Genomic DNA, 23,751 nt, shown 5'->3' on the forward strand with positions numbered 1-23,751 from the left:
TTGTAGCTGAGTGGTAATGAACCCAAGCAGTAGCCATGAGAATGCAAATTCAATCCCTAGCCTAGCTCAGTTGTGTTCAGGATCCGGCATTGCTATGAGCAGACACAGCCTGGATCCTGAGTTGCCGTGGCTGTGGTGTAGGCTGGCAGCTACAGCTCCAATTCTGCTCCTAGCCTGGGAACCTCCATATGCTGCAGGTGCAGCCCAAAAAAGCAAATAATAATAATAATCTCCCAACCATATGAGGAAAGAATTATTATTATTCCCATTTTATAGGTGAGAAAACTTAGGCTCTTAGAGGTTAATTAATTTGCCCAAGGTCACATATGTAGTGAGCGATAGAGCCAAGATTTTAACCCAAGCAGACTTGTCTCCAGAATCAATCATCTTAATTATTGCATTAACCTATAACCTGTAATCTTAAACTCTGGAGGAGGCAAAGTAGTAGAGAAAGAAAGTAAACAAATTCTTCACTTAATGAGTGAGAAGAAGGCAGATTTTCTGTACAATGTCTAAGGAGTCTAATTGTTACTAGATATTGATTCATTCCCTAAAAAAATAAGTAACGTTAATATCCTGATATGAGGCAATTTCATCCTGTATTTAAAACAATCGAATGCAGTTTGGTCCCAAAGAAAATTACTCAGAAAGACCATCTCACTTTGTTATTTACAAAGCTAATGGAGCATCAATCTTTAATTCCATCCTCAACCTCCAATACACACATGCCTCTACACATGTGCACACACCCATGCACACATATACATTTCTAATCTTTCTAGGTAGTTTGATGTTTCTGGAGAGAGAAGGCAGCTTAGAGGAGCAATATCCCTACCACATAATGTACTTTCCAGTTCTGTGTTTTCCTCATATTCTGTGTTTTCCTCATAAAGACCATAAACAGCAGATATAATCTTCAGTAATTGGTGTGGATTTGTGAGGCTTAGGAGGCAAAAAGAGCAGGGTGAGAAGCCAGCTCTTCCACTTACTAAGTTACCTCAAATGATTTATTTAATTTCCATGAGCTTTAGGTCTCTTGTCTAAAAGATGAGAATGATAATATCTGCCTCATAAAGTTATTGTACGTAGGCCCGCCCAGGACAAGAATACAAATAGAGGCCCACATACCATATGTCTAAATATTTAAAAGTTATAAATCAAGCCAACAAACTGTTAAATAAAATATGTTCTATCCTCCTACCTTGACAAATATACCTTCATAATGACAAAATCCAAAACAATATGTGTAAAGCTATGATTTTTATAGGACCAAAAGTTGGCAAATATCAAGAGACCAGACCTTCTGCTGATGGGCCAGCAGTTTGGGGATGAGTAATAAAATAAAAACTTATATAATGCAAATTATGATCCACTTATTCCATAAGATTTTTTTGCATTCATTTCAGCAACATGATTATGTTGTTTAAAAAAAAATCAAGAATTTATATATTTCTTATTGACTCTGATGATCTAAAGTCTCTTTAAAATTACATATAATTAAATTCAAAATATGCACAAAATTTAAATATTTTACCAGACTGTATAATTTTATCTTATTTTATATTTTTAATTATTTTTTTTCAGGGCCACACCTGTGGCATATGGAAGTTCCCAGGCTAGGGGTGGAATTGTAACAGCAGCTGCCAGCCTATATCACAGCCACAGTAGCTCAGGATCTGAGCTGTGTCTGTGACCTACACCACAGCTCGAGGCAATGCTGGATCCTTAACCCACCGAATAGGGCCAGGGGTCGGACCTGCGTACTCATGGATACTAATTGGGTTTGTTACTTACTGAGCCACAACAGGTACTCCCAGGCTGCACAATTTTGAATGAATAAAAAAATCAAAATAAATATTTTCCATGTTTTCAAAAAAGTTATTTCCTTATAACATTTGCTTATCAAAATTAAAAATACCAAACTTACAAATCAAGATTATTTAATAGAAATTAACACTTTTGTTTTCAAAATATAATAAAATTGTATTAACTATTTTAATAAACTTCATTCATAAATTCTGGTGTTCAGCCCATCTAATTGCTAATATAAAGAATGAATATCATATTTCTTATCATATGTTACATATACACACATAGAAACTTAAGAGTTATAGAGATTGTTTTTATGGCATAATGTTTCCATGTACAAGTGCTATATAAAATCTGTGTTAATTAATGAGTACTGCTGTAACAACTACTCAGAACAAAGGAAGAAAAATGAAGCTCAATACTTCTCAGAAACAATGCTTGTTATGCAAGCAATCTTTGCACTTATGATATTTGAGGAAGAATTTCACTAATTAATCAGCTGGTCTTTTCTCCTACCAGAATCTTTCCATTGCTCAAATCTTCACCATACTCCAAAGCAGTGTTCATCTCTGAGACAAACAGCACAATTTATATATTTGCACAGCATTTGGAAGTACCATCCTTCATTTCAGAGACATAGAGCAGGAGATGTGGAAAAGCAATGCTCTGGGGTCAAGAGAGCAGATATTTAAGGCTAAGGACCATATTTTTCCACGCTGAGTGCCTATCCTTGAGGTATTCACTGTCCAACCTAACACTGAAAGTGCTAAAGAATCTTAAAAAAAAAAAACCTATGTTTTGTTTTTGTTGTTGCTGTTGTTGCACATGTGATATGAGGGTTCTCTAAAGCACAAGACTCAAAGCTTGGACCCCTCTTACCCAGATCTATGTGACAATATAATCATAAAGGTCATTAAATGTAGAGAGGGAGGCAGAAAAGTCAATGTCAGAGTGATGTTATATGAAAAATACTGGAAGCCCTTACTGATTTTAAAGATGGAAGGAGGCCATAACCAAAGAATGAAGGTGGCCTCAAGAAAGTGGAAAAGGCAAGAAAAAGGATTCTCTCCTCTAGCCTCCAGCTAGGAACACAGCTTCATTGACAACTTGATTTTAGCATGGTAAGACCCATTTCAGATTTCTGATCTCCAAGCTGTAAAATTACAAATCTGTATCCTTTTAAGCCACCAAGTTTATAGTAATTTGTTAGCAGTCAAAACAAAACAAAAAAACCCCAAAATAAAAGAAAAACAAAAATACAAAAGAATACCTAAATAGCAATAGAATTTGAGAAGATAGAATACCAGTTAGCAATATTATCATGTATAATATTATTCATTCACTAATCATTAATTAAATTGGAATGTATGGACCATCTTTCTCATCCTTCCAACGTGGGTAAATTTACTGACTGGTACCATTTGGTAGCAGTATGGCCAACTGCATATACCTAATTTATGGGAGTCTGTGAAAAACAGAATTGAACCTATGTGCTTCTTCTGTCTCCCTAAACTGAGCATATCTGTGTCAGAGTTCTCACCACTCAGTTAATTGTCTAGATTACCTTGAATGAGTCTCCTCACCTATTTGGACATCAGTTTTCTCAGCTGTAAATTAGGAGGTTGGACTGGACAGTGAGCTTCTCTAGAAAAAAGACCACATCCTGACCTTTTAGTGTCAATCACAGTAGCAGAACCAAAGAAAGTATGTAATATTTGTCAAATAAATGAACCATCATTATGTTTCCACAGTCATCATTATCTTTTCCAACAATACCTCAGTGGAGATCAAGACATTTCTGAAAGAGAGCTAGTGTTAGAAATTTTAATTCCACAGTTTTCCACAATAACCCACAAATACTCACTGTTTCAGTGACCCTGACAAGGAGTTCGATAAAATCACAAAATTTGAGGAAGGTAAATGGAATTCTGAAAATTATTCTAATGACATAAGAAAATGTAGAGTTCTGCCTAGAAGTAAAAGATAACTCATTATGATATGGATCCAATCACTAACTGATATATTGTTTTCATAGAGAAAAAGAAATATCAATTATGTCCCAATAGAGAAAAATTAGTGGGGAAGCGAAATTAAAAAAAAAAAAGAAAGAAACATTAAATTGTGGAAGGATCCATTATAAATATCAACTTCTACTTTTTTCTATTTATTGATCTTTAATTAAAGCCTAACTTAAATGGTACAATTAAAACCCCTCATAAGTTCTTCTTTGCTGTTAAACTCCAATTGAGCTTCTCTCTGAATATTCTATATTAGGATCTGAGTTTTATGTACTAAACGTTTTGGTCATTAACTATATTCTGTTTTCAACCTGCTCCAAATGTTCCGGCTGAAAAATTTTCACCTCCTGATACAATTCTTTTGTCTTATTTGTTTGTTTATTTATTTTACAAATTTCATACAAAACTTTCAATATCCTTAAGCACATGAAAATTACCTTTGGTTTAAAGTGAATATTAGCTAGCCTGAAGACAGAGGCTCTCAATATTTTTATCAAATGGGCTTGGAGATTTGATTCCAATTCAAGTGAAACAGTAACAAATATTGACAATACAGAGAAAAACAGTGTCTATGAATCCATTAATCATATTAAAGCAACCAAAACAAGGATCGGTGCAAACAAGAAAAAAAAGAAATAAAGAAAATGAAGAAGAGGGAAGAAAGGACTGAATTTCTAGTCCGTGTAAAGAGGAAACGCCAGCTAAAAGGCATCCCCCATGAGTGAATGTGTCAGATTGGTGTCACTCTGCTGGTCCCACTGCCCTTGGTCTATACAAATGTCACAGATGTAAGAGCTGATGGATAACCCTTTAACCAATAAAGGGCATTAGGAAGCACATGCTTTATGTGTTAGGCATTATACAATTGAAAGCTGCTCTTAAGAGATCCCTGAAACTTGAAAATAAACAAGAACTACCATGTATACTGAAATAGATTTGGTTTTATTTTTTATTTTACTACTATTATTATTAAAGTATAGTTGATTTATAATGTTTCTTCAAGTTCTGTTGTACAGCAAAGTGACACACACCTTTCCCTGTGCTGTATATTAGGACCCCATTGCCCATCCATTCCAGATAAAATAGTTTATATCTGTGGGGTTCCTGCCATGGCTCAGCGGAAATGAATCTGACTAGCATCCATAAGGATGTGGGCTCAATCCCTGGCCTTGCTCAGTGGGTCAAGGATCTGGCGTTGCCTCGAGCTATAGTGTAGGGCACAGATGCAGCTCAGATCCTGCCTTGCTGTGGCTGTGGCATAGGCCAGTGGCTACAGCTCAGATTCAGCCCCTAGCTTGGGAACCTTCATATGCCGAGACTGCAGCCCTAAAAAGCCAAAACAAACGAGCAAACAAACAAACCCCAAAAAACTCACCCCCCCCAAAAAAAAAAAGTTTGCATCCAAAAAACCCCCAAAAGGCCCATCCATCCCACTCCCTCCCCTTTCCTCTCTGGGAATCCAAAGTCTGCTCTCCTTGGCCATGATCTGTTTATGTATTTTTAGATAGGATAAAACATTTTATAGCCTATGTTCACAATTCTAACTACCTTTTCTCCATAGCGCGTGCCCATGTGCATATGATATTGCTCTTAGGAATTTCAACTTGAATCCAGCATGAATAGTAACTCTTTGTATTGTTAATCCAAATACCATCTAGACACTGAAGAATCATTAGCACTCCTGGTCTCTGGGCAATGATAACTTATTTTTGAGACGCAAAGAAGATAATCTCAATTTATTTCATATCATTTTGGGGTGGTAAGTAGGAAATCAAATATCTCAAATCTTTTTACAATCTTTAATTCTTAAAGTAATCAAACTCTGAGGAATTTTCAAATCCAATAAATATGTCTTAATCTACAGTTTCCAAGCATTGCCCTAAGTCTTTAATTCCTAACTAAAATAAGGGAAAGAATGCATTTTATATCCTCCAAATTTCATAAAAGACAACATGCCTTCCCCCTTTATTTCCATTCCATGTTCCTAAAAGCCTTCAGAGTAAATTTTGTACTCTAGTTGATTTTGGTACACTTTTAATGTTTTTAAAAAACTTACTTTGTAAAAATTTTAAGTGGTTCAATTTTGTAAAATTCTGCCAACTTCATAAAACAATGGCATATTAAGCATAATGTTGCAATGGAACCATATTCGATAAAAATAAGTGAGCCGCTAAGAATCTAGTATTAACTCAGTAATGCTTGAAAGTGTTTGGAAGTAATTGTTATCATCTTGTATTCTTACCTGGCTTTAACATTTTTAATACACCTGCAACCGACTGCCTTCTAAACACATTATAAAAGAACAACCGGTGCCCTGGTCTCTGTGTTATTAGTAACTCAGAACACTAAAAATAATTTTTCCCTTATCCTCCATCCTGGAGGAATAGTCAAGCTCTCGATTCCTACATTCCCAAGGATTTTTTGGTCCCAAAAGAATTAGTCTTCCTAAGCATAGGCTCATGGTCCAGAGATGCAAACTGTCTAAAAGAGTAAGCAGTCCAATGTTTGAGGGAGAAGGCATTTACCTAAATAAAAGGAGCAGGAATGTGATTTTTTGGTTTTCGTTATTTCATTTCAAGAGTTAGAGAGAAAATGCATACCTTTACAATAAGATAGAGACTTCTATCACAATTCATATTTACAACCATGACTCTATCTCTAAAAAGCAGTCCACTGTTTTCTCTAAGATAATTAACTGATTCTGGCTGTACAAATAACCAAACTCACTGTATTCAAGGTTTCTCTGCCTTTAGTCCTGACTTCAATTAATGGCTCATGATATGCCTTCCAAAATAAGTTCACTAACTTCAGTATTATTTTATAAGGAGAAGTTATTTCTGATAAATTACACTGCCCTTTTTATTAGATAACTTTTAAATAAACATACAGAGGCAGTGGTTTTCATTTGACCTCTGTCCACAATATAAACACCTTATTTTCTGCTTGGGATAAATATTCAAAAACAAAGAATAAGAATAAAACACATCCAGACTTTTAGAAATCTCTTACATGGGTGGATTACTTAAAAGAACAACAATTTTCCAATGAGTATATTTCCTAACATAAGGCAATATTTCATAAAGCAAAATGAGAAAAGTACATGAGACCCCATAGGAAAAAAAATATTTACTTGGAAAACCACAAATTAGTATTATCCATCTACCTCCTAGGGAAAGCATGTGATTCAGAAAGAATTTAATGCTGAGAAATGCCCTTTTACAAGCATCTACACAACAAATGTCTTTTGTGCTGTCCTAACTTTTCCTTATATCCAAATAATGACCAATAATTGCTCTTATTTGCCAATGTTGAAAATGGATTAACTTAAAACAGCAGTCAACTTAATCAATTTTTACAAATAACTGTATTTTTACTTCTTCATTATTTCAAGAGAGAAGTCCAAATTTCCCTTCTATTTTTCAGTTATCTAAAATGCATCAGTAAAGGCTGGTCTTTGCTAAAGATAAATAGACCCAAATACACAGTTAAAGAATTTTGTTAAACAAAGGCCACTTATTTTTTAGATTTGAGGCAGCTTCTACTTAAAAGCTAAAGACCATATCAGCAAAACTAAAGTAATATGGCATTACTTTCCTTCCCAAATGGATCTAATTTATAACTTTATATGACTTTGCTCATAGCTTGCAAACTTTTTAGACAAAATCTGTACCACAAATTCTCTCTGAAATAAAGGATAGCACATGATAATTTATCTTCTCTCCTCAGGCTACACTATGTGGGTTTTATATGTTATATGATGTTCTTAAGTAAAATATATGCTTTGATTGAACATACTATCTGAACTCCTCATATATCCTTATCAATTCACCACAAGTTATGTATTTTTAAAAGGTCTTCTTTTATTTTCTAAGAATGTAGGAATTTTAAAGTTGAGAATGCCAAAAGACAAAGTTAAATATTCATTCAAACCATACTTTTTCCATGTTTCCACTCCACGCCAAAGTACATTCTTGGAGTACTGATTTTGAGAATTGCACAGTGCTAAGTGCTTGGAGGTTTTCAATAATTGCAGGAAAACAAGTCTCTGACTACGCTGGTATACAGTTTTAAATTGCCACCTTATGTATTAATTTAGTGCATTAAATTTGCACAAGAAGGATGCATGATGTGACATGAAAGTAGGATTTAAAATTTAGAAGTTCTTCATTGATGTCCATAAAATCACAAGCAATATTTAATAAACAAAGGGGATTGCATGTACTTAATTAAATTGACAGTCAAAAGCTTCATATATTTTAAGGTTGTCATTATATCTGTTTTATTTTAAAAGATATTCTTCCAGCAATAAATTCTAGTATTCTTTAACACTACTTGACCTTTTCCAATAAGTGAAGGCTATAAGAAATCTGAAGAATCTATTTGTTGGTAAATATCATACAGTGACATTCTATTTAGCAAAATATCCATTATATTCATGCTTTGTATCCAAGACTGCTTACTTGAATCCTCTCTGCATTGAGAAGTGAACAGCACTTGTTATCTCTTAGTCTATAGTAGGTATATAAATAGTAGGGAATTCATCACTACCAATTGTACTAGCCTTTATTCACTCTCCTCTCCAGGTATGGCTGTCATCAGCAGAAAGAAGTGGGTGCTGGAGAGAACAGAAATTAGACTTTGAGTGACATTTATCCCCTGAAAAGAAAACTATTAATAAGAAAAATAGCCTTTATGTATAGTGTATATTCAGGAAATTGTTCATTGTCTTTATGTGGTGGGGGGCTTGCTCCCTGACTTCAAGAGGAGGATGAGAGACAGAAGTTTACTATATGATACTACATTACAAAGAAGAGAGAGAAATAGAAGCTTTAGATATTTATATTTATTCCTAAAAACAAATGAATAATTTCAAATATATCCTAATTTAATGGCCAAATCTTCCAACCCTAAAGAGATAAGAAGCCAGAACAAAACAAAACTACCATTTAGTCAAATCAGTACTAGGAAATACCAAGATGGAAAAACCATTCAGCTTTATTTATAGGATGTGAAATATAAAACATGAGAAAATATTGTAATAATTTCATATTTTATCTTTTAAATGATAATATTTCATAGGCATTTGGATTGATTTTTATTAAATAAACCTATTTTTAAGTTCTAATGGAAAGTAGGTTTTAAGATGAGAACTATCCTATAGTCACATTGTGAAATCATGAAAGACCCCAAGTCACATTAGTCATAATGAGAATTTATAAAAATGGAAAATATTTTTTTTTCCTGGATCCATGCTTGTAATACTGTTATATCATTCATTTTTTATATATTAATTTATGCTAGGCTACAAGATTACCAGATTGGGTTTCCATTTATGATACTGGAAACTTAGGGGAGTAGAAAAGTAGTTCTGATCAAATAGGTGCCAGATTTTGAGGACCCAGAAGATAGAAAAATCTAGTTTGAGGAGGACAAACAAAAAAACAAGATCAGTAATCAGGCCAGTTTAAAAAAACAACAACAAAAACACCAAACATGATTATAAGAAACTGTAAGGAATATAGCCAAGGAGGATTAATATTTGAAAAGAAGTTAGCAAAAGTCACAGTAGGCAGCATCAGCAGAATAAATAAATAGAGAGTATTATAAGGCCTATGCAAGTAAACTAAAATCAAAGGAATGCTGTAGTTGAGAGTAAGGTCATTTTCCAAGTTTCCTCTTCCCATGTTATGGTTCTACTATTTTCCACACTTTAGACAATGTCTCCATTCTAGCCAAACAAAAGAGGGAAAGAACATGGAGGATCGTGCACAGTAGATTTAGGTGGTGTACATTGCATTCATCCACATTTTCACTGACCAGAACTTAGTCACATAGGTACATCTCATTGCAAGGTAACTTAGGAAGTGTTGTCTGGTTACCTATCTGAAATGAAGAATGTGTAAGTTGTGATAAATACCACTCCAGGGCTATATAAAAAATAGCTAAGCCACTCAAAGACAAAAAGATACAAATGATTACATTTAGAATGTATAAATGATGAGGTTCTACTGTGTACCACATGGGACTATATAACTAATCTACTAGGATAGACCATGATGGAAGATAACATAAGAAAAGGGATGTATGTATATATATGTGTGTGCATGCAGTGTGTGTATGTGGGTGGGGGGGTGCCTCTGACTGAGTCACTTTGCTGTACAGCAGAAATTGGCACAACATTGTAAATCAACTATACTTTAAAAATGTGAAAGAAAAAGAACAGCTAAGACAGTCATACTTCTCCCTTACTCATTACCAGTTTGAATGCTTTTTACTTTGATATAACCCAATAAATACCTTCTAAATATGAACAATTTGCCTGAGAAGAGACAATGTTCTAATGATATAAGAACAAATGGAAGTAAACCCAAGAGATATTAATGGGAAAAGACAGAGAGGAAAACTAGCTTTTCTCATAAGAGAAATCCTCCAGATAGAGTTGAGCTCGTCTTACCAGCAGGCAAGAAGAGCAGGAGGGCAGGAGTAGCTTGGTGCCTGCTTCTCTCTTCCACACATATCCTAAAAGTTAAACCTGTCTATTAATATACTTTTCTCACATAACTTCACAAAAACACTCACTGATTTTAGAGAGATGATAGATAGATTAGATAGTAGGTAGGTAGGTAGGTAGGTAGGTAGGTAGGTAGGTAGGTAGATAGATAGATAGATAGATAGATAGATAGATAGGCAGGCAGACAGGCATAATTTGGGGAGGACACTCAGTATCTAAATTCTCCAAATTGCTTTGGTGGTTTTCCTTTTTGTGAGTTGAGGTGAAAGTCAAAATTCAATGATGAAAATTTATAAAATTCAAATTTTTCCAATTCTTTATATCCATAAGGTAGTTGCAGCCTGATCAGACTCCCAGGGAGGATGGCAGCATCTAACATCCCACGGCAGAAGTGCTTTAAATGATTGAATTTTGCTGAGTGATGCTGTGTTCTCCCTGAATATGATGTCTCTGAAGCTAGTTTTCTTGCTCTTCTAGTATTTATATGAGCCATATAAGACTTTTTAATAAATTTTAACCTATATCAGCCAGAGTCAATTTCTGCCTTGTATCTAAGAGTATCAATATAAAAGTTCCTTGTGGATACAGCTGAAAGTACAAACACTCAGATATTTGGGGTGGGAAGGACAAGATGTGCTTAGTAGATGGACATCTGGGCTTGGTTATCTAACCAAATTGGAACAGATGACAGTGAAAATATTATGAAATGAGACCTTGTAAGAGATGGCATGAAGTAGTAAAAATTTTTATTAAATTATCATCTATGAAAATCTTTGGAGGGAAAGAGGCCCACTGCCAATGATAGGAATATACAGCCTAGAAAGTCCAACGACTATGGAATAAGGTGGTTGCTAACAGATTTTTTTTTTTTTTTTTTTTGCCGCACTTGTGGCACACGGAAGTTCCCAGGCTGGGAATAAAACCTGAGCCATGACAACAACACGAAATCCTCAACTGCTAGGCTGCCAGGAAACTCCAAGAAAATCTCTTATTTTCTATAGCTGAAAGTTGAAATGGATAAAAATAAACTTTGGTCAAGTAAATTGCTTAATTACAAGGCTTGACCAACTGACTATATGAAAGTTAAGAACATCAATGAAGAAAAAGTGATATGCAGAGTTCCCACTGTGGCACAACTGGATCAGCAGTGTCTCTGGAGCTCTGGGATGCATATTTGATCTTGGCCTGGCACAGTGGGTTAAGGCTCCAGCATTGCCATAGCTGTAGCAACTGCAGCTTGGATCTGATCCCTGGCCTGGGAACTCCATATGCCATGAAATAGTCAAAAAATTAAAAGAAAGAAAAGAAAGAAAAGAAAAGAAAAGAAAAAAAAAAAAGAAAAGAAAAGAAAAGTGAAATGCTAAAAATTAAAATGGACCTATCCTGAAAGGTTCACAAGACTCAGACTAAATTCACATGCCCAGTCTCACTACACCTCCTTAGTCAGTTGAAGCAGTTCCCTCATACTCTGTATATAGAATCTCTTTCTGCCTCATTTAAGACTACATATTAATTTTAGCCTGAGAGACTTGTTTTGCACAGGGATGTCATTGGGTACATTTATTTCTACTATTTTTAAGAATATTTTCATATTTCCTCAAGTCTTCAAATCTTTAACTACAGTCAGATCCCAGTATACACAGTGGCCAAATAGGAAGGCAGACCTGGAAAAGAAAAACGCTTGTACACCAAAATAATTGCAAGAATATGCTAATTTATATCAATAATATAACGAACGAATTGGGAGGGGCAAAGAAAAAATAATGTAATTTTAGATAGTGTTTATAATATAACTATATTATATACATATCAATATATATATATCTATATACATATAGAGAGAGAAATGTATAAACTATTAATATAAAAGATTCTGATTTCAGTGTCATAGCTGAAGTAGCTGGCAGTGGTTGTAACTCTCTGCTTGTCTGGTTGACTGGAATACACTTAGTGATGTCCCACACTAAATGAAGTTGAACTGGAAGAAATTTCTTCATATAATAAAGAGAAAGCAATCCAAAAGGATAAAAAATAAAAACATTTGGAGTTTATTTATCATATGTGCTCCTCTTATGAATCAAGAAAATTATGCACCAAGTTCCCCAAAGACCCATTAAGGGTTTTAGAAAACCATTGTCAATATGTCTGTGAAAACTCTAATGGGTGTACTCTGGGTTCCAATAAAAGAGAACGCAGTAGAAATGGTTTTCCATTATTTCGGTGGCCTACAAGAATCGCAGTTTGGCAGGGATCAATCAGCAATATATAACGGCATGAAGGAAAATGGACATGACCACTATTCACAATGTACTAGACCACAAGGACAATACTGGTAGTCAAAATAATGTGAAATTCCAGACTCTGAAATAGAGGTATCTGGTTAGAGATTGATAAGATCTAAAAGAGATGGAAAACCTACTAATGACTTTTTGATGTGTACAACTGAGTAAACTTTATTTCTAGGGGACAGACAAGTGACCTTGGCTTCTATAATACAAATTCATATTTAATCTTGATTCTACTTTCCATACTGAAGTGTGTTCATAAAGTCAGAGGCTCTTAAATAAAGGGGAAGCCAAGAACTCTTCAGAAAGTACTTTACTTTCTCCAAGAGTACCTGTAGCAATTTACAAGGAAAACTATACTTAAAAAGTAAATATCTAAATATTTAGGGGTTATTAAGCACTAGCTACAATCTAACAATAATTCCTGGGCATATGGAATAAAAAGTTCATGGATCAGAAGGAAGTTCATAAGAGTCAGTTATGAAATGGTCACAATTTATAATTAGAACATCCATGATAGGATCCCAATACTATATTGTTTATTTACCCAGATTCCATCTAGTTGAAATACACACTTCCCAATATCTAGAATACTCACAGTGGATTCTTGACCCTTGAATAAGAAATATGATCTATGTTGGAAAAACACAACATGAAGGGTTTGGTGTCTTGTAGCTCATCCTATCAAAATAGTAAATAACAAAACAACAAAAAAAAAAAGAAAAATACTGCATCCCTAGCTCCATCATCAAAGCTCCATCATCAAAGACAAATGATAAATTATATACCTAAAGGAATTAGAAAAATAACAAATGAACAAAAGAAGCTTAGAGTTAGTAGAAGAAAATAATAATAAAATTTAGTGTAGAAATAAATAGAGACTAAAAAGTTGAAAAGAGCAATTAAACTAAAAGCTAGTTCTCTTAAAATATAAACAAAATTGACAAATCTTTAAATAGACAAAAGGGAGGTGAGAGCTTGAATAAATAAAATCAGAAATGAAATGAAAGAGGAGAAATTACAAATGATACCAAAGAAATACAAAGGATCTTAAGAGACTACTATGAACAATTATACATCAACAATTTGGACAACCTATAAGAACTGGATAAATTTCTAGAAACATACAATCTTCCAAGATTGAATCACTAAGAAATAGAAAATATGAATAAACAAATTACTAGTAAGGTGATCAAATAAGTATTCAAAAAACTCTCAATTAAAAAAGTCCAGACCAGACAGTTTCATTGGTGAATTCTCCCAAAGAGTCAAAGAAAATTTAATACCTACCTTCTAAACTCTTTCAAAGAATTAAAAGAATGCAGTCAAGCTCATTTTATAAGGTCAGCATTGCCCTATTACCAAAATCAGACAAGGACACTACAAAAAATAAAGTTACAGGCCAATATCCTCAGTGAACATAGATGCAAAAATCCTCAACAAAACATTAGCAATAATGAATTAAAAGGATCACACCCCATGATCAGGTAGAATTTCTTTCAGGAATGCCATGATGGTCCAACATTCACAGATCAATCAATGTGATACACTGCATATTAAAAAAATGAAGGGAAAAAATCACATGGTCATCTCAATAAATCCAGAAAAAGCATTTAACAAAATTCAATACCCATTTATGATTAAAAACTGTCAACAATGTTAGTATAGATTAAATGTACCTCAAAATAACAAAGGCCATAGTAGTTTATCTGTGGCTCGATATGTTAAGAATCTAACATAGTGTCCATGAAGATATGGGTTTGATCCCCAGCCTCATTCAGTGGGTTAAGGATCCAGTGTTGCCATAGCTGCAGTGTAAGTTGCAGATGCAGCCTGGATCTGGCATTGCTATGGCTGTGGCATAGGCCTTAGGTGCAGCCAATTCACCCCTAATTCAGGAACTCCCATATGCCACAGGCGTGGCTTAAAAAAAAAAGTGATAATAATAATGGCCCTCTGATAAGCCCATAGCTAACATCATACCCAATGGCAAAAAGCCGAGACCATTTCTCTTAAGATCAGAAATAAGACAAGAATGTTCATTCTTGCCACTTTTATTCAACTTAAAATTGGAAGTACTAGCCAGAGCAATTAGGAAATAAAAAATAAATAAAAATTACCCTAATTGGAAAGGAAGAACTAAAATTACCACAATTTGCAGTTGACATGATTGTACATATAGAAAACCCTAGACTCCACCAAAAAACTGTTAAAACTAATAAAGGAATTCAGTAAAGCTGCAGAGTACAAAATCAACATACAAAAATGTTTTGCAGTTTTATACATTAACAATGAATCATTAGAAAGAGAAATTAAGAAACAATCCTATGTACAAATGCATTAAAAATAATAAAATATCTAGGAATAAATTTAACCAAAAAGGTGAAAGGCGTATACACTGAAATCTATTAAGACACTGGCAAAAAAAAAAAAAATGAAGGCACAAATAAATAGAGATACTTCTGCTCTCAGTTTGGAAAACTCAATACTGTGAAAATGTCCATATTACCCACAGCAATCTATAGATTTAATATGATCCCAATGAAAACATCAATGGCATTTTTTAAAGACAGAGAAAAAAAAATCCTAAAATTCATATGGAATCACAAAAAATCCTGGGTAGTGAAAGCAATCTTGAGAAAGAAAAATAAAGCTGAAGGGAATGATAGTCTTTGATTTCAAACTACATTACAAAACTGCAGTAATCAAATATTGACCAAAAAAAAAAAAAGCAGAAACATAGATCAATGGAACAGAATAGAAAACCCAGAAACTCAAGCATATATGATCAATTAATTTATGACAAAGGAGACAAGAATAAAAAAGGGAAAAGGACAGTCTCTTCTACAAATCATGTTGGGAAAACTAGACAGCTCATGCAAATGAATAAAACGAGATGGCTATCTCACATCACACACAAAAATTAACTCAATATGAATTAAAGACTTGAATATAAGACCAAAAACCATAAAACTCCTAGAAGAAATCTCAGGCAGTAAGCTCTTTGATATCACTCAGACATATTTTTTCAATATAACATCAAAGGCAGTGGCAACAAAAGCAAAAAATAAATAAATGGAGCCATATCAAACTAAAAAGCTTCTGCACAGCAAACTATCAACAATCTACTAAATGGGAGAACATATTTGTTAATCATATATCTGAAAATGGGTTAATGTCCAAAATATATAAAGAACACATACAAGATGGAAGAGTAGTAGGACTCTGAGCTCACCTCCTCCCCCAACAAACCACACTGAAAATACATCTACATTCTCACTTAATGTAGTGAGATTCTCACTGAAAACAAACTGGAGACTGACAAAGATGCTTATACAACCAAGAATGTATAGAAATATCCAAATAGAACAGAGTAGGAATGGAAAAGAAGCAATCAGATCAGAACCTGTGCCCTCAGAAGGGGACACAGAAGAGAAGGGAATTTACAGAGGCTTGGAGGTCTTCCCTGGTAAATGAGCAGCACAAACCATATATTATGTACCCCAGTCTGGAGTCCAACACCAGGAAGATGAGTCCCCTTAACTGCTTTGAAGACCGGTGGGACTAACAGGAGGGCTGTAAGAAACCTGGATTCCACTCATGAAGAATGCACACATGCTTGTTTACTCCTGAGAATAAGGCAGAGAAAACCTATTGGAACTGCCCAAGATACTAGCCAGTTTCCCACAACTGCCCCACTACTCACCTGGACCATATCTACTGCCTACTCTGGCCCATCTGGCTCCAGCAATAGCTCCACAGTAGGGTAAAAGATGCCACTGCAAGGAGAATACATGGAATGGGGGGCGAGGTGGGGAGAGGATGCACATAGCTGGCTCAGACCCACCACTGCAAGGAGAATACACAGAATGGGGGGGGGGGGGCGAGGGGGGAGAGGATGCACATAGCTGGCTCAGACCTACCACTGCATGTGAATGCAGGCTTGCGGAGGTGGCAAATTTGGAGTAGTCTGGAGTCTGACTACTGCCAGAACTATCCAAAGCATACCCCAACCTACACCAAAAGCCCATTCCAGGCTTCTTTTCCTCCAGCACTGCTCCCTCCTGGTGCAAAGGCACCATAGCTGGGAAGGAGGAGAGTGCACACTTAGAGGGAATGGGACCAATTTGGGCCCAACCCTCAGGGCTTATGCTTCAGGACCTTGTGATCCAACCCTGACCCTAACAGGGTGGTAACAGAGCACAAGAGATGATCTGGCTCACACTTGGCTCTAGCTCCAGCTCCTCCAACTCCAATCTCACTTCCCACCAAGGTGCTAACTGTCAGAACACCCTGGGGGAAGCCAGGACACAAGCTTGCTTCATATCCATATCCTGTGTCCATCAACAGATGAATGGATACACACACACACATACACACACACACACACACACACACACACACACAGCATACATAATGGAGAATTTCTCAGCCATAAAAAATAAGGAAATTTGGCTATCTGCAAAACATGGATGAACATGGAAGATATTATGCTTAGAGAAATAAGTCATACAGAGAAAGAAATACTGTATACTATTACTTATATGTGAAATCTAAAAAATAAAATGACATGAAACAAGTGAATGAATATAACAAAGCAGAAAGAGATTCAGATAAAAAGAACAAACTAGTGGTTACCGGTGGAGAGAGGGAAGAGGAGAGAGGCAAGATATGGGTAAAGGATTAAGAGGGAGAACTACTATGTATAAAATAAGTAAGCTACAAGGATATATTGTACAATATATGAAATATAGCTAATATTTTATAATAACTTCAAATAGGATATAATCTATAAAAATAATGAATGATTATGTTGTACTTCTGAAACTAATATTTAATTGTGAATCAAGTATATAGCAATTAAAAATTTTTAATAGTATGAATTTTACCCCAAAGTTACAAAAATTTATTACTTAAATAAAAATAATAAATACATATAACTCAATAGCAAGAAAACAAACAATCTGATTTAAAAATGAGCAGAGGATCTGAAGAGACATTTTTCCAAAGACCTTCAGATGACCAACAGGAATATGAAAAAATGCTCAACATCACTAATTATCAGGAAAATGCAAATTAAAACCGCAATAATGTGTCACCTCACACCTGTCAGAATGGCTGTCATTGAAAAAACAAGAAATAACAAATGTTGCTAAGGATATAGATAAAAGAGAACTCTTGTGCATGTTGGTAGGAATGTAATTTAGTGAATTCACTATGGAAAACAGTATGAAAGCTCCTTAAAAAATTAAAAATAGAATGGCCATATGATCCAGCAATTCTATTTATGCATATTTATCTGAAAAAAATGAAAACACTAATTCAAAAAGATACATGCACCTTTATATTCATTACAGCATTATTTACAATGTTGCAGATATGGAAACAACTTAAGGGTCCACTGATGGATGAATGGACAATAAGACATGAGATAGATAGATAGATACACACATACATACACACAATGCAATACCTTTCAGCCTTCAAAAAAAATGAAATCTTGCTATTTATAAAAATGTGGGGAACTTAAGGGTATTATGCTAAATGAAATAAGTCAGAAAAAGACAAATACTGTATGCTTTCCACTCATATCAGCAACATACAAAACAAAACAAACAAAACAAAAACTCATAAATACAGAAAATAGATTGATGGTTGCCGGAGTGGAGAAGGTATTAGTGGGATTGTTAAATGGGTGAGATAGGTAAGGAACAAGAGGAACAAATTTCCAGATATAAAATAAGTAAGCTATTGGGATGTAATGTACAACACAGTGACTATAGCCAATAATACTGTATTTCAAAGTTAAAAGTTGCCAAAAAGCAAATCTTAGAAGGTCTTACCACAAGAAAAAATATTTTTTGTAACTTTGTACTTTGTATGTTGACAGATGGTAACTAGATGTATTGTAGTTATTTTGCAAGGTAAACAAATGATGAATCAGTATGTTATACACCTGAAACTAATATAATGTTGTATGAAAATTATACTAAAAAAAAATACAAGGTTTCAAGGTTATTATATTGTTCTTATCACATCCTCATTTAATTCTCCAGTTTGACAAATATGGAAAAGAAATAGGATTTAGAGAATATTTTATGAAATATAATCAAATTAGGATTCCAATAAACTGTTCAACATATCACTCTATCAGTTGTTCCAGATGTGATTCCTTTTAATATGGAAAAGGCCCTCTTTTCCTTGTTCAAGTAAAGAGACAAATCCAGGGACAATTTGCTTTCTCATGGTAAGATAATAGTACACTTAACCAAATTGCCTTAGAATTATGTCAATTCTCTCTCCTCTGTCACAAATTACTATGATATTCTCATGATCCCATCACGTATCATACAAGTCCACTACAATAATAACATGCTACAGAACCTTGAGAGTTCTGGGTAAAACTTTCATTAGATGCTTTGGTAAAACCTATGAGGGCTAGGTGGTAGTAGATCACGTTGCCTGCTATCTCAGTAATATTTCTGGGAATCCAGGAGTTTGGGGCATTTTGGAACATCATCCAAAAAAAATGAAACAGAAGCACTGCATCTTGAGCATTGACCAACGAGATGAAGAACCCTTGTCTCACTGAACATTAGATGCAAAAACATCAAACGTTAATATGCTACTCTGATCCATTTTCCAGGTAATTTCTATACACTAACAATGAAAGATCAGAAAGAGAAATTAAGGAAACAATCCCATTCACCACAGCATCAAGAAGAATAAAATACTTAGGAATAAAGCTACCTAAAGAGACAAAAAACCTGTACTCTGAAAACTATAAAACACTGATAAAAGAAATCAAAGGTGACAATAACGTAAGGAAAGATATACCATGCTCTTGTGGAAGGATCAGTATTGTGAAAATGATTACTCTACTCAAGGAAATCTACAGATTCAATGCAAACACTGTTCAAATTACCAATGGCATCTTTTATAGAACTAGAACAAAAATATTTCAAAATTTGTATGTAAACCCAAAAGACCCCAAATAACCAAAGTGATATTGAAAAATAAAAACAGGGAGTTCCCGTCGTGGCGCAGTGGTTAACGAATCTGACTAGGAACCATGAGGTTGCGGGTTCGGTCCCTGCCCTTGCTCAGTGGGTTAACGATCCGGCGTTGCCCTGAGCTGTGGTGTAGGTTGCAGACGCGGCTCGGATCCCGCGTTGCTGTGGCTCTGGCGTAGGCCGGTGGCTACAGCTCCGATTCAACCCCTAGCCTGGGAACCTCCATATGCCGCGGGAGCAGCCCAAGAAATAGCAACAACAACAACAACAAAAAAGACAAAAGACAAAAAAAAAGAAAGAAAAAGAAAAACAGAACTGGAGGAATCAAGCTTCCTGACTTCAGAGTATACTACAAAGCTGCAGTCAGAAAAACAGTATGGTACTGGCACAAAAACAGAAGTATAGATCAATGGAACAGGATAGAAAGCCCAGAAATAAACCAAAGCACCTATGCCCAACTAATATTTGACAAAGGAGGCAAGAACATACAGTGAAGGAATGACAGTCTCTTCAAAAAGTGGTGCTAGGAAAATTGGACAGCTACATGTAAAAGAATAAAATTAGAACATTCACTAATACTATATGCAAAAATAGATTAAAGATATAAATGTAAGGCCAGATACTATAAAACTTCTTGAGGTAAACATAGGCAGAATTCTCTTTAACATGCATTGTAGCAGTATCTTGTTTGATCCACTTCCTAGAATAATAAAACAATAAAAACAATATAAACCAATGGGACCTAATTAAACTCAAAAGGTTTTGCAGAGCAAAAAAAAAAATATATTAAAAAAAAACACAACTAACAGAATGGGAGAAAATCTTTTGCAAAGGATGAAACCAACAAGGGCTTAATCTCCCAAATACACAAGAACACATCCAACTCAACAACAAAAAAATAAACAACTCAATTGAAAAACTGGAAGAAGACCTAAATATACATTTCTCCAAAGAAAACATAGGGATGCCAATAGACACATGAAAGATATACAACATCACTAATTATTAGAGAAATGCAAAACTAAATTACAATGAGGTACCACTTCACACCAGTCAAAATGGCCATTGTTAATAAGTCTACAAATATAACAAATGATAGAAAAGGTGTAGAGAAAGGGAACCCTCCTCCCCTGTTGGTGGGAATGTAAATTGGTACAACCACTTTGGAGGTACCTCAGAAAATTAAAAGTAGAACTACCATATGATCTAGCAATCTCACTCCTGGGCATATATTCAGACAAAACTACAATTCAAAAATAACATGCACCTCTATATTCATTGCAGTGTTATTCACAATAGCCAAGAGAAGGAAACAAGCTAAATGTCCACTGATGATGAATGAATACATTAAGATGATGTGGTATTACCACATCTGCAATGGAGTACTACTCAGCCACAAAAAAAAGAAAAAAAGACATATGCAGCAACATGGATACAACTAGATTTTCTCATATTAAGTTAGAGAGAGAAAAACAAATGACATATGATATCAGTTATATGTGGAATCTATCATATGGCACAAATGAAAACCAATCTACAGAACAGAAACATACAATGGACTTAGAGAACAGACTTGTGGTTGCCATGCAGATAGAAGGAGGAAATGGGATAGACTGGGATTTAGGGATTAGTAGATGAAAACTATTGATTTAGAATGGATAAGAAATGAGGTTCTACTGTATAGCACAGGGAACTATATCAAATCTCTTTGGATAGAATGTGCTGGAAGTTCCCATCATGGCTCAGCAGAAATGAATCTGACTAGCATCCATGAAGATGGAGGTTTGATCCCCGACCTTGTTCATTGAGTTAAGGATCCATTGTTGCTGTGAGCTGTGGTGTAGTTCACAGATATGGCTTGTATCCTACATTGCTGTGGCTGTGGTGTAGGCCAGTGGCTACAGCTCTGATTCGACCTCTACCTAGCCTGGGAACTTCCATGTGTCACAGGTGCAGCCCTAAAAAGACAAAAAACAAAGAAGGATGTTTATTTATGTGTGTGTGTATATATATGATTGGGTCACTTTGCTGTACAGTAGAAATTGGTACAACATTATAAATCAACCATACTTCAATCAACTATACTTTAATTTTTTAGGGTTAAAAATTTTTAAATTAGATAATATACAGATGACATAGAAATATCTCTAATACATAATAAGTTACAAAGGAAGTTGCAGAATAATAAATACATTATGATCCTGTTTTAAAAAAAAACTAAGCAGTATCCATATATTACACAGAATACATAGATATACATAAATGCTTAGAAAAGTATTAAGAAGGATACTGAACAAACTGTTAAAAGACTAGTTATTTCTAGAGAGATGAATTAGATTGGAAGAAGATGTTGATTAAAGGGAAACTCTATATATTTAAATGTTTAACAATGAAATTTTTTAAATAAACACAAAATGGCTTAAGGACTTAAACATGAGACAAGACATGATAAAACTCCTAGAAGAGAACATAGATAAAACATTCTCTGACATCACCATACAAATGTTTTCTTAGGTCAGTCTGCCAAGGCAATACAAATAAAAATAAATAAATAAACCAGTGGGACCCAATTACAAGCCTTTGCACAGCAAAGGAAACCGTTAAAAAAACAAACAGACAAAAAAAAAAAAACCCTAAAGAATGGGAGAAAATAGTTGCAAATGATGCAACTGGCAAGGGCTTAATCTCCAAAATATACAAACAATTCATACAATTCAACAGCAGAAAGAAAGAAAGAAAGAAAGAAAGAAAGAAAGAAAGAAAGAAAGAAAGAAAGAAAGAAAGAAAGAAAGAAAGAAAGAAAGAAAGAAACCAATTGAAAAATGGGCAGAAGACCTAAGTAGACATTTCTCCAAAAAAAAAAAAAAACATGCAGGTGGCCAACAAGCTCATGAAAAAAAAAAGGCTTAACATTATTATTAAAGGAATGCAAATCAAAACTAAAATGAGGCACCACCTCACACCAGTCAGAATGGCCATCATTAACATGTCTACAAATAACAAATACCAGATAGGGTGTGGAGAAAAGGGAACCTTCCTACCCTGTTGGTGGGAATGAAAATTGGTTCAACCACTATGGAAAACAGTATGGAGGTACCTCAGAAAATTAAATATAGAACTACCATAAGATCTACCAATCCCACTCCTGGGCATTTATCCAGACAACATTTTCATTCAAAAAGATATGCATGGTAGTTCTCATCATGGCTCAGTGGTAATGAACCCAACTAGTATGCATGAGGATGCAGATTAAATCCCTGGCCTTGCTCTGTGGGTTAAGGATCCAAAGTTTCCATGAGCTGTGTGTAGGTCGCAGATGTGCCACAGTGGGTTAAGGATCTGACTGCAGCAGCTTGGGTTGTTGTGGAGGCAGTTTCAGTCCCTGGCCTGGCAAAGCAGGTTAAAGGATCTGGCATCACCAAACTGAGGCATAGATTGCAGCTGTGACTTGAATTCAATCTTTGGCCCAGGAACTTCCATGTGCCACAGGTGCAGCAGTGAATGAAAGAAAGAAAGAAAGGGAGGGAGAGAGAGAGATGAAGGAAGGAAGAAAGGAAAGAAAGAAAAAAGAAAGGAAGAAAATGCTAAAGGGAATTCTTCAAGCTGAAATGAAGAAATGCTAATTATTAATAGGAAAGCACTGAAGTATAAAACTCATTTGTAAGGGTAAATGCATGATTAAATTAAGAATACTCTAATTCCATGGTATTGGGTAAATCATTTATAACTCTAGCATGAAGGTTAAAATACAAAAATATTATAGGAGTTCCCATTGTGGCTCAGCAGAAATGAATCTGACTAGGAACCATGAGGTTGTGGGTTCGATGCCTGGTCTCACTCAGTGGGTTAAGTTACCATGAGCTGCAGTCAGATCCTTAACTCACGGAAAAACTCTTTATATCTCCTTTAATTCTAAAAGACAACTTTGCCAAGTAGAGTAGTGTGTGTGGGTTGGCAGAGTTGTTTTGTTTTGCTTTCTTTCAGCATTTCGAATATATCAAGCCACTCACTTCTGGCCTGAAAAAATTCTGCTGAAAAATATCCTAGTGTTATGGAGATTGCTTTATGAGTAAACATATAATTCTCTTTTCTAAACTTTTGATAATCGAATTATG

General features: G+C 34.9%; 1 pseudogene; it reads right to left on the minus strand.

Annotated features, from left to right (window-relative positions):
* The window catches only part of LOC125121975 (protein spire homolog 1-like), a 52,798-nt pseudogene extending 35,831 nt beyond the window's left edge, over positions 1-16,967 (minus strand).
* Between the last annotated feature and the right edge of the window lie 6,784 nt (positions 16,968-23,751).

The sequence above is a fragment of the Phacochoerus africanus genome, chromosome 3 (genome assembly GCF_016906955.1).
Source record: "Phacochoerus africanus isolate WHEZ1 chromosome 3, ROS_Pafr_v1, whole genome shotgun sequence".
Taxonomy (NCBI): Eukaryota; Metazoa; Chordata; class Mammalia; order Artiodactyla; family Suidae; genus Phacochoerus; species Phacochoerus africanus.